Source organism: Rattus rattus, chromosome X (assembly GCF_011064425.1).
Source record: "Rattus rattus isolate New Zealand chromosome X, Rrattus_CSIRO_v1, whole genome shotgun sequence".
In the NCBI taxonomy this organism is placed as follows: Eukaryota; Metazoa; Chordata; class Mammalia; order Rodentia; family Muridae; genus Rattus; species Rattus rattus.
The window spans coordinates 50104035-50115452 of NC_046172.1; the positions used below are offsets into that span (position 1 = coordinate 50104035).

Here is an 11418-nt window from a genome sequence, read left to right on the forward strand (position 1 = left end):
TGAACTTTCGTGTTATCTGTACTTTGGTCTGTTGTGGGTTTCATATCTGGGGTGAATAATCATATATATATATTTTTTTTTTCGTCTCCCCAGGAAAAGTTTTATCATACCATATCATTGTGACATAGCTAGAGGCCAATGCAGAATATGGTGGTTTACATGAAAACCGTCCCCACATCATTGGTCCAAGTATTTGAACACTTGGACCGTGGGTATTGGCACTCTGTTCGGAGAGGGGATGGAAGCTGTAAAGATAATGATTTGCTAAGGGATGTACATCAGTAAGGGTTGGCTTTGAGAGATAGAGATCCTTGTTAATTCCAATTTTCCTCCATCTCTCTTCCTCTCTTTTTACTTCTCCCTCTCCCCTGTCCCTGCCCCTCTCCTTGACCTCCTCCCTCCTCCCTTCCTCCCTCCTCCTCCTCCTCCCTCCTTCCTCCCCTCCATCCCTTCCTTCCTCCTCCCTTCCTCCCTCCATCCCTTCCTCCTCCTCCTTCCTTCCTCCTCCCTTCCTCCTCCTTCCTCCTCCCTCCTCCCTTCTCCCTCCCTCCTCCCTCCCTCCTCCTCCCTTCCTCCTCCATCCCTTCCTTCCTCCCTCCCTTCCTCCCTCCATCCTTCTCCCTCCATCCTTCCTTCCTCCCTCCCTTCCTCCTCCATCCCTTCCTTCCTCCCTCCCTTCCTCCCTCCATCCCTTCCTTCCTCCCTCCCTTCCTTCCTTTCTCCCTTCTCCACCCCCTCTCTTTCCTATATGTGGATAAAATGTGATTACCATCTTTCTACTTGGCCATCTGCTGCCATGCCTCCCCTACCATTTATAGGTTCCTTGTTTTAGAGCATAAGCCAAAAGGAACTATTTCTTCCATGAGGTGACTCTTACAAAGATATTTATTTTTATGCGTGTGTGTATGTGTGTGTTTTACCTATATGTATGTTTTTACCACATGGGTGAAGTGCCAGTGGAGTCCAAAAGATGGAAACATGCCTGAGTGAACCGGATTTATACATGTTTCTTAGCTACCATGTGGATATTAAGGATCAAATGCAGTTTTATGAAAGCATTCCTAACTGCTGAATCATTGATCTGGCCTCCATATATTGATTTTGTCATGTGTTTCATCACCACAAAAAAGTTACTAATATGCTCTTTTATGGTATGAGGCCTCAGAGTTAAGAGACTGAGTCTCAGAAGAGATTCTGTAATTACACTTTTGAACAATGTTGAAATCTTTAAAGACTATGGGGTGTTTTAGAGTTAGACTAAATACATTTTGTAATTCTGTGGGATGGTGGAAGGTTATGGCTAAATATTTATATGCTTGGCTGTTAGGAAGGTAAAGGGATTAATTAGTGGTATTTAATAATTAACAGAATCTACCCTTAGGACACAAACTTCTTGGAATATTTATGAGGTAGTTTATAGACTGTGATAATTGAGGTTGGAAGACTCACCTTGAATATATGTGACTCTGTACCACTGGCTGATGTCTGACAGTAAATAAAAAGAGAGTGTTAATTGCTTGTTGATTGTGGGTGTAATATGACAGGATGCTTTAGATTCCTCCCAGAACTGAACAGTCTACTCCCCACCAGGATGGAATGTATCCCCTCACACTGTAAGACAAAGTTAAATATTCCTCTCTTCATTTGTTTTGTTAGTTTATTACAGTGACCATATGTCTGTGTGTATATTGTGTGTGTGTATGTGTGTGTATGTGTGTATGCGTGTGTGCACGCATGCATGCATATGCCTGTGCCTTTGTGTGCATACTAGTATTTACCTACTAATCTAAGGAAAAGGACCAAGCTTCATTAACTTTTGCAAACTATATATTTGATCTATCCTGTTTTATCCCATGGAAATTCTACAGAAACCACATTAGGGTGAGTATTCTATTGATATTGATACTTGATATTCTTATCTGAAAAAAAATACATTAACAACAGCTCCTTTATGATCTAGCATATAACTTTATTAATGAAAATTATACTGAATTACACTGAATGTTGTTCCCCTATTATTATTCATAATGCTAAAATTCTGGTAAATCTTCACAGAAATGTTGAAAAGTCTCATGTTATTTTGTCTTCAATACATCAAAATATACTCTAAACAAATGCCAATTTATGGAAAGAATGTCATTTCTAGACCCCTTCTTTGACAGTAGGATTTTCAATAAAACCTTTGTAGATGCTTCTAATACCTTAGTAAAAATTGAATTATTTATTAAAATTTTTCCTCTTCTCGAACCATGTGGCTAAAGTAAGATGTTCTTTATAAGAAGTTATAACTTAGTTGCTGTTTATTTTATAATACGCATCTATTTATGGAAGGTTTTCTTTATGTAAAATTAAGGTCTCTTATTATTTTGCACTGGATTCTACCATAACTAAAAGTCCATAGGAGAAATATTTTAAATGATATTTTGAGTTAGTGATATCTACACAATTTTATTTGAACTTTGAGTTGACAGCCTCATATTATTTTATGGATGAAAATAAGGTCTTTTTTTTCGGGGGTTCTTCTTCTTCTTCTTCTTCTTCTTCTTCTTCTTCTTCTTCTTCTTCTTCTTCTTCATTTTCATTGTTACCATAAGAACCATCATCATCTTCACCATCAGTATCATATGGGTAATCCACTAAAGGAACAAGACTGCTACAATAAACTGTACTTATTCCATTATTAGACATAGCACCACAAGACGTAGAATATTCAGAGGTTGCAGATGACTTTCTTTTTCGGCATTCTATTACATTTTCTCCTTCATTCATCTCTTTAATTTTCACAAACATATCATAACGACTTGGAATATCACTTCCCATTGATAGAACAGCTCCTCCTTCTCCTCTTTCTCCTCCTACCTCGCCTCCTCCTTCTCCTTCTCCTCCTCTTCCTCCTCCTTCTCTTCCTCCTCCTCCTTCTCTTCCTCCTCCTTCTCTTCCTCCTCCTCCTTCTCTTCCTCCTCCTCCTTCTCCTCCTCCTTCTCCTCCTTTTTCTCTTTCTTCTTCTTTATCTGTGATCTGGCTACAAAATATATCTGCCTTGACTTTTACCCCCATAGCTTTGATATGTCTATAATGTATTCTCTGGTATATTATATTATGTAAACTCTTTCTTAATTGTCTCTCTCTCTTCTTCTTTTTTTCCTCTTCATATTTAGTTTTCAACCCTTTAAATGTCTGAACATACTGAATTGATTCAAAGAACATAAAAAATTTTTCCACAATGTTTGCAATGAGAGACTTGATGTTTTCTTGTCTTATAAATTCAAATAGCTCAATAATAGCTGAATTTAACATATTGTACCGATGTCCATTATGCATAAAAGCATTTACAATTGGTTCAAACAGATTTTTCTCAACTATGTAAAGATTGTACATTTTGTCTTTAAGGCCGATCATTTTTCTCATAAACCGGATAGCACACAAAATCAGAAATGTGTGCTTTGAACTCATCAGTATCAAGATTCTGCTGAGCAAGTTTTTGCTTATAATATAATTTTTTACATATTTTGAGTGGTACTGCACACAAAATGTGAGTATTTCTAAAATTGCACCAAGTAATTGTGCATTTTGATAATTATCAGGACAGATATTAACCCTATTGTCATCACTATTATTTTCTACTGTTATAGACAAAATTGGTTCTATGAGTTTATTCATGCAATGTCTATAAAAGTAATTCAGGAATTTTCTTCTTTCACGCCCCTTAGTTGTGACACGCATATTTTCTGGATCAAGAAGTGCATGGAGAACTGTTGTCAAAATGATGCTTCGTGAAAATTCAGGATCAGAATCACAGGTCATTTGTTTGATCATTATATTAATGAGAAGGCCATCATTATCTTCACTGTACTGAGCTTCTTTCATTGCATATGCTCGAATTAGACGTGGACTATATTCTACTAGATGAGCAAATAGTTCTAAAGCAGCTACTTGTATTTGGTAATCATGCATGTGTACTACAACTTTCAGAGCACTCATGATTCCTAGCTTTATTAGTGTTTTCAGTAATGTATTTTTCTTTTGAAAGTGTAATGTCTTAGCAAATGCACAAAGTTCCTTGAAGAATAATAACAATTCATGCCGTCTCTCATTGCTTACAGTGTTATCTTTTAGCTGAGCAAGAACTTCGAGCAAAAAATGTTCATCTTCTTGCAACATGGTAATTATTTCAATTTTGTTGAAAAAAATCATAGTGCTAAGATCATGAAGAAGATTTACTTCAAATATGGATGGTGTGGGTAATAAAATATCATAAATATATTGCATCCTGTAGGTCTGTTGTATTTTTTTCCTAAGTTGGGAGTGAGTTATTTGCATAACATTCTTGAATTTCACATTTTGAGTCAAAATTGCCTGTGCTGCTTTGGCTCATCTAAACCAGGGCCATATTCAAGGCATCCTACCACATCCATAATAAATTCATCAGAAAACATAATGTTAAATAAACGTATATTGTCTAGAAACAGGATTCCTTTAATGATGTTATTTAAGTAGTGTAAAGCGTCTATGTTCTGATGTTTTTCACAAGATTTGAACAGCTCTAGCAATTTTTTAATGTGACCTTCTTTTTCCAAGACCAGCGTAAGAACTTTTTTGTGGCTTGGTGCTTCATTGACAAAAGAAAGTAAATCTGCAATGTTTTCAAGTGTATGGAGTTCACAGCTTGGCATCTCAACTTTATTCCAACTCAGCAGCATATCTTTAAAACTTTCCAGATCATCAGTAAATAATTGTGTGAGTTCTACATTTGGATCTTTACCTTGAACTTGGCAGATAACTTCCCAGGTCTCTTGACAGTCATTTGGTTCCTGGAAATGTATTGCCATACCATGGTTCTTAGCTTCAGACCAAATGATTACCTTCCCTTGATGTTTCTGATAGGGCACATTAGGTTGTATCTTGCACTCCAGAATTGGTGAGCCATCTGATTCTGAATGAACAAGCAGGCACATACCCTGGAGCCGATCAATGTATTTGGATGAAATTTGTCCTGCACCTATGTCTTTCCACTGCTTGTCTTCCATCATGACATAGACTTTTACTCTATAAAGCTTGTCTTCCATCTTAGTCTTTGGTCTTGCCTCACTAGTCCACGTCCTTGTGCAGACCTGGGCTTTTTGTCTTTTGACCACAGGTAACTACACCTCACTACCGTGGCCAGGAAGGTTGTCAAGGTCACAATTCTGAAAAATCATAAGAGGGGAAATTACTGGGGTTTAAATGAAGGAAAGAGGCTAAGGGAGAGCCCAAAGTCATTAGGATTACTGGAGGAGAAGGCCCTGATACTTCCCAATCCTCTCTTATTGAACTTTCACCAACAAACCTCTCTCAGGCACACTTGAATCTCTGAGTGTGCCTTAGTTCCAGCAGAATCTTGTGATTCACCCAAGATTCTTCCTAAAAAGAATGTGCTTATGTAATGGATATTCTTAAAGGGACCTGCCTCCTCTACCTTAAAATGGAAAGCTAGAAAATACTATATATGCTTATTTAGCTTTGTTTTGTTTCTCAGAAGTATTTTCACTTATCAGAAGTGTGGAGCTTAGCCCCTAAAGTGAAAACAAATTTTATTACCAATATTTTGGCCTAGTCTACCCTTTAAACTGTATGTCAATGAAAGGCTGGTGATAATAAGCAAAAATACACCATCTACAGGCAAGATGCTATCCCCAGAATCAGAGAAATATGATTGTGTTGGACTGCAATATATATATTTGTACCTTTTGTACTCTGAATCACATTTCTACATATCCAGGAATGGTCATTTTCTGAAAGGAAAAATGTCTCCTCCATCTGTCCAGCTTCCAGTGGGTGAGACATTTCCTCAAACATTTTCCTTTGCCTAATCATGAATTTTGTTACTGAGAACTGTGACAAAGAGGAAGTGATGTAAAGTTTGCTAAGATTGAGAATTAGAATATATTTCATCTTTTTCTTTTTAATTATGACACTATGATGCATTGAACTTGCTAGAGCCATTTCTGTGTGCCATTCTGACCATCATCAGGCCAGTGCCCAACTGAAGCAGAGACCCTCTACTCAACCACTGGTCACTCGAGAGTACCAGAAAGGAAATGGAAACCAAGAGCAAAACTGCCAGCTACGAAATCAAAAATCAAAAATAAACATAACAAACAAAACAAGCTAAAACAAAAGTCAGAAATTGGCAACACCACCAATAATCACCACAAACTCAGATGCCTAGATGCCAGTGTAAGAACACAATAACATTCAGAGCACTGTGTCAGCATAATAACCTAGCTATCTTACTATAGTAAACTCAAAATATTCCAACACAGCTGAAAAACAAGAAAGTATCATTAAAACCAAGTTTATAAAGATGATAGATGTCTTTAAAGAGGAAATGAAAAGTTTACTAAAATAAATCAAGGAAAATACAAACAATCAAAAGAAATTAATAAATTACTCAAAGAAAACCAGGAAAAGATAAACAATTAAGAGGATATAAACAACATCTTAAAGAAGTCTAAGAGAAAAGCAAAGAGTGGAAAGAAATGAATTCAAGACTTGATAATTAGAATTGAAGTAGTAAAGAAAAAAACACAAACAGGGAATTCTGGAAATGAAAAAAATCTAGAAAAACCTACAGGTGATAGAAACATCTCCAACAGAATGCAGCAGACAGAAGAGAGAATATCAGGCATTGAAGATACAATAGAAGAAACAAATATGGAAAAGAAAAAGTTAAATATAGAAAAAACAAATCATCCAAGAAATCTGGGTTATAAAAAGACCAAGCCCTAAGAATAATAGAATAAACAGAGAAAATTCCCAGTTCAAAGGCTAAGGAAATAATATTGATGAAGTCATAGAAGAAAATTTTCCTTACCTAAAGAAGGAAATGCCTATAAAGCTATAAGGAACTTATAGAACACCAAATAGATTGTACCAGAAAAGAGTGTCTCTTCATCACATAATAAGTAAAACACTAAACATGAAGATAATCATCATCATCATCATCATCATATTTAAGACAAAAAAGCAACTAAATTATAAATGCACATCCATTAGAATCATAGCAGATTACTCAACGGGGAGTCTAACAGCCATGAGAACATGGCGAGATGTCTTGGAGACTCTAAAAGACTGCAGAATCTTTCCCAGACTACTATTCACAGCAAAAACTTTAATCATTTTATATTGATAAAGCAAGATATTTCTTTTAAAAGTCTATCTACAAATCCAGTTCTTCACAAGGTACTAGAAATAAAACTACAACCCAAAAAGGTTAACTACACCAAAGAAAAATAGGCAATAAATAATTTCACACTAGAAAAAAACAAAACAAAACAATACAAAACAAAAAAACCGAAGCATGAGTGCATTCATGGGCCTGCATGAGCACACACACACACACACACACACACACACACACACACACACACACACACACACTACAAACTGCAACCACCAACAAAAATAACAACAAAAGCCAAAACCTTACAATAATTGGTCATTGGTGTCTGTGAATATCAGTGGGCTCAATTCTCTAATAAAAAGACATGGATTAACAAAAAATAAGAATAAAAAAAAACAGGATTCACATTTCTGTTGCACAAAATGTATTTCAACATCAGAGATAGACATTACATTAGAGTTGAGGTTAGGTACAAATTTTCTATTCAAATAGACCTAAAAGAAAGTTTGTGTAGCCATTCTAATATCTAAAAAATAGACTCAAAACCAAAGATAATCAAAAGAGATGGCAAAGGCACTTTATATTAATCATAATATAAAACCAACATGATGTTTTTTCAATTCTTAACATCTATGACAAAACACAAAGGCACCCACATGTTAAAGGAAACACTACTAAAATTTAAATTACACATGGCTACACACACATTGATATCAGGAAACTTCAGTAGCTTGCTCTAATCAATGGGCACATTATCCAGCCACAAACTAAGCATAAAAATATTGGAGGTAACAGACATTTATAAACCAAATAAACCTAACATTGTATCTACAGAACATTTCACCCAAACACAAAACAATAAACCTTCTTCTCTGTACATCATTGAACATTTCCCCAAATTGTTGACATTACAAGTCACAAAATAAGTCTCAACACATACGAGGAATTGAAATAATCCCCTGCATACTATCAGACATCCATGGTTTTAGACCATAAACCAATTCTTATGAATGATGTTATTTGTGCTTTACAGCAGCCTAAGTGACTTTTATGTTATCTAATTGCCAGAAAAATTCTGACACCAATGGACATTATGTTTACCTCAGTCAAGATCCTTATACCCTAAATCTTGGGCATTATCTCCAAGTCAACAATATTCATTCTTGTGAAAGTAGCCAGATATTCCCTGTAAATAATCTCAATCTAAGCATGTCTTAAATTATTGTGCACTTGGGACTGAGTTCATTGTTATTGGAATACTTTTTTCTTTTTTTTGCTAAAATTATGCTGTTCTTAATATGGCTAAAAAGTGATCTGGGTCAGACTCCAGAAATCTTGTATCAGCCCCTGTTACAATGAAATCGGCTGAGTTTTATTCAAAAAGAAAAGAAAAGAAAAGAAAATCAACAGAAACAATAGAAAGTCTAAAAACTCAGAGAAACGGAATAACAAAATACTAAGTGACCACTGTCAAAAGTTAGAAATTCAGAAAGAAATGAACGATTTCCTAGAATTCTATGACAATGAATGTATAACATACTAAACTTTTGGTACACAATGAAAACTATGCTAAGAGGAAAGTCCTTAGCACTTAGTACATACATAGAGAAATTGGAGATTGCTGCTACAGTAAAAGACTTTACCACATTGGTGACATTCATAGGACTTCTCCACAGTATGTGTTCTTTTATGGCATTGCTGACAACTGTAACATGCAAAGGCTTCACCGCCTTTGTATATCAGCGTCACCTTCTAGTGCATGAAAGGAATCATACAGGAAATCTATAGTGAGTTTGTGTGTCTTTGCTGTTTTGCCTGATCTTGCCATTCTTTTCCAACTAGATAATTTCCTTGCCTAGCTTTGATGTATGGATTTGTGCGTATTCTTGTTGTCACATGTGATATAGTGTTCACCTGATATCCCCATGAGTCCTGATCCTTTTGGTATTTTTTAAAGGAAATGGAAGAGGAGTGGACCTGGGTGTGATGGTAGACTGGAAGGGTCATCGCGAAGTGGAGAGAAAGGAAACCAACCCAGGAACAAAACATTCAGTCGATAATCTTCTCTGCAAGCATGATGTGCTGGGTCAGTGATAGCACAGAACTTGTGGGGGTTATCGACTATTGACTGGTTTAATTGGAGGTCCATGACAGAAGAGAAACCTGTAACTGACAAATCTCACTGGAAAAAAATGTTTAGGGATGTAGTGGGCAGAAGAAATGCTCCGAAGAGCCAGAATTATATTGCAGGTACTAGCAGCCAGATTCTGCTTCTGATATGTTAAATAAGTTATCCATTTGTCCTGAGTTTCTTTGAGATTTCAGAATACAGAAATAAATGAGAAAAAAAGAAATTAGAGATACCCCATAAAAGCAACTTAATGGAATGTCACAAGGCTCTAGAACAGAAAGAAGCAAGGTCACCCAAGGAGAGTAAATGTCAGGAAATAATATATCTGATATCTGAAATTAATGAATTGGAAACAAATAGAAAAATACACAGAATTATTGAAACAGAGTGTGTTCTTTGGGAAATTGAAAAGATAGAATAATCCTTATTGAAAGTAACTATAAGTCAGAGATGAAGATTATCCATGTTAACAGAGCCAGAAACAAAAAGGGGGGACATAATAACAGACACTGAAGAAATACAAAGAACTAATAGACCATACTTTTTTCTCCATCTTTATTAAATTGGGTATTTCTTATTTACATTACAAATGTTATTACCTTTCCCAGTATCCATGCAAATATCCCCCTAACCCCCCCCAACCCCTTCTATATGGGTGTTCCCCTCCCATCCTCCTCCCATTACTGCCCTCCCCCCAACAATCCTGTTCACTGGGTGTTCAGTCTTGGCAGGACCAAGGGCTTCCCCTTCCACTGGTGCTCTTCATTGATACCTATAAGGTTGAAGCCCATGGTCAGTCCATATATAGTCTTTGGGTAGTGACTTAGGCCCTGAAAGCTCTGGTTGGTTGGCATTGTTGTTCATATGGCATCTCAAGCCCCTTTAAGCTCTTTCAGTCCTTTCTCTGATTCCTGTTCTCAGTTCAACGGTTTGCTGCTGGCATTCGACTATGTATTTGCCGTATTCTGGCTGTGTCTCTCAAGAGAGATCTACATCCAGTAGCTGTCAGCATGCACTCCTTTGCTTCATCTATCTTATCGAGTTTGGTGACTGTATAGGTATGGGCCACATGTGGGGCAGGCTCTGAATGGGTGTCCTTCAGCCTCTGTTCTAAACTTTACCTCCCTATTCCCTCCCAAGGGTATTCTTGTTCCCCTTTTAAAGAAGGAGTGAAGCATTCACATTTTGGTCATCCTTCTTGAGTTTCATTTGTTTTGTGTATCTAAGGTAATTCACACATTTGGGCTAATATCCACTTATCAATGAGTGCATACCATGTGTGTTTTTCTGTAATTGGGTTACCTCACACAGGATGATATTTTCCAGTTTCATCCATTTGCCTATTAATTTCATAAAGTCATTGTTTTGATAGCTGAGTAGTATTCCATTGTGTAGATGTACCACATTTTCCCTATCCTCTCTCGGTTGAAGGGCATCTGGAGTTCTTTCAGCTTCTGGTTAGTATAAATAAGGCTGCTATGAACATAGTGGAGCATGTGTCTTTGTTATATGTTGGGGCATCTTTTGGTATATGCCCAGGAGAGGTAGCAAGGGTCCTCAGGTAGTTCAATGTCCAATATTCTGAGGAACCTCCAGACTGATTTCCAGAATGGTTGTACCAGTCTGCAATCCCACCAAAAATGGAGGAGTGTTCCTCTTTCTCCACATCCTTGCCAGCATTTGCTGTCACCTGAGTTTTTGATCTTAGCCATTCTCACTGGTGTGAGGTGAAATCTCAGGGTTGTTTTGATTTGCATTTCCCTTATGACTAAAGATGTTGAACATTTCTTTAGGTGTTTCTCGGCCATTCGGCATTCCTCAGCTGTGAATTCTTTGTTTAGCTCTGAACCCCATTTTTTAATAGGGTTATTTGTCTCCCTGAGGTCTAACTTCTTGAGTTCTTTGTATATTTTGGATATAATCCCTCTATCTGTTGTAGGATTGGTAAAGATCTTTTCCCAATCTGTTGGTTGCCGTTTTGTCCTAACAACAGTGTCCTTTGTCTTACAGAAGCTTTGTAGTTTTATGAGATCCCATTTGTTGATTCTTGATCTTAGAGCATAAGCCATTGGTGTTTAGTTCAGCAAATTTTCTCCAGTGCCCATGTGTTCAAGACTCTTACCCC

General features: G+C 36.8%; 1 pseudogene; it reads right to left on the bottom strand.

Moving 5' to 3' along the window:
- Window positions 1-2478: 2478 nt before the first annotated feature.
- Window positions 2479-5093, bottom strand: LOC116887888 (annotated as a pseudogene).
- Between the last annotated feature and the right edge of the window lie 6325 nt (window positions 5094-11418).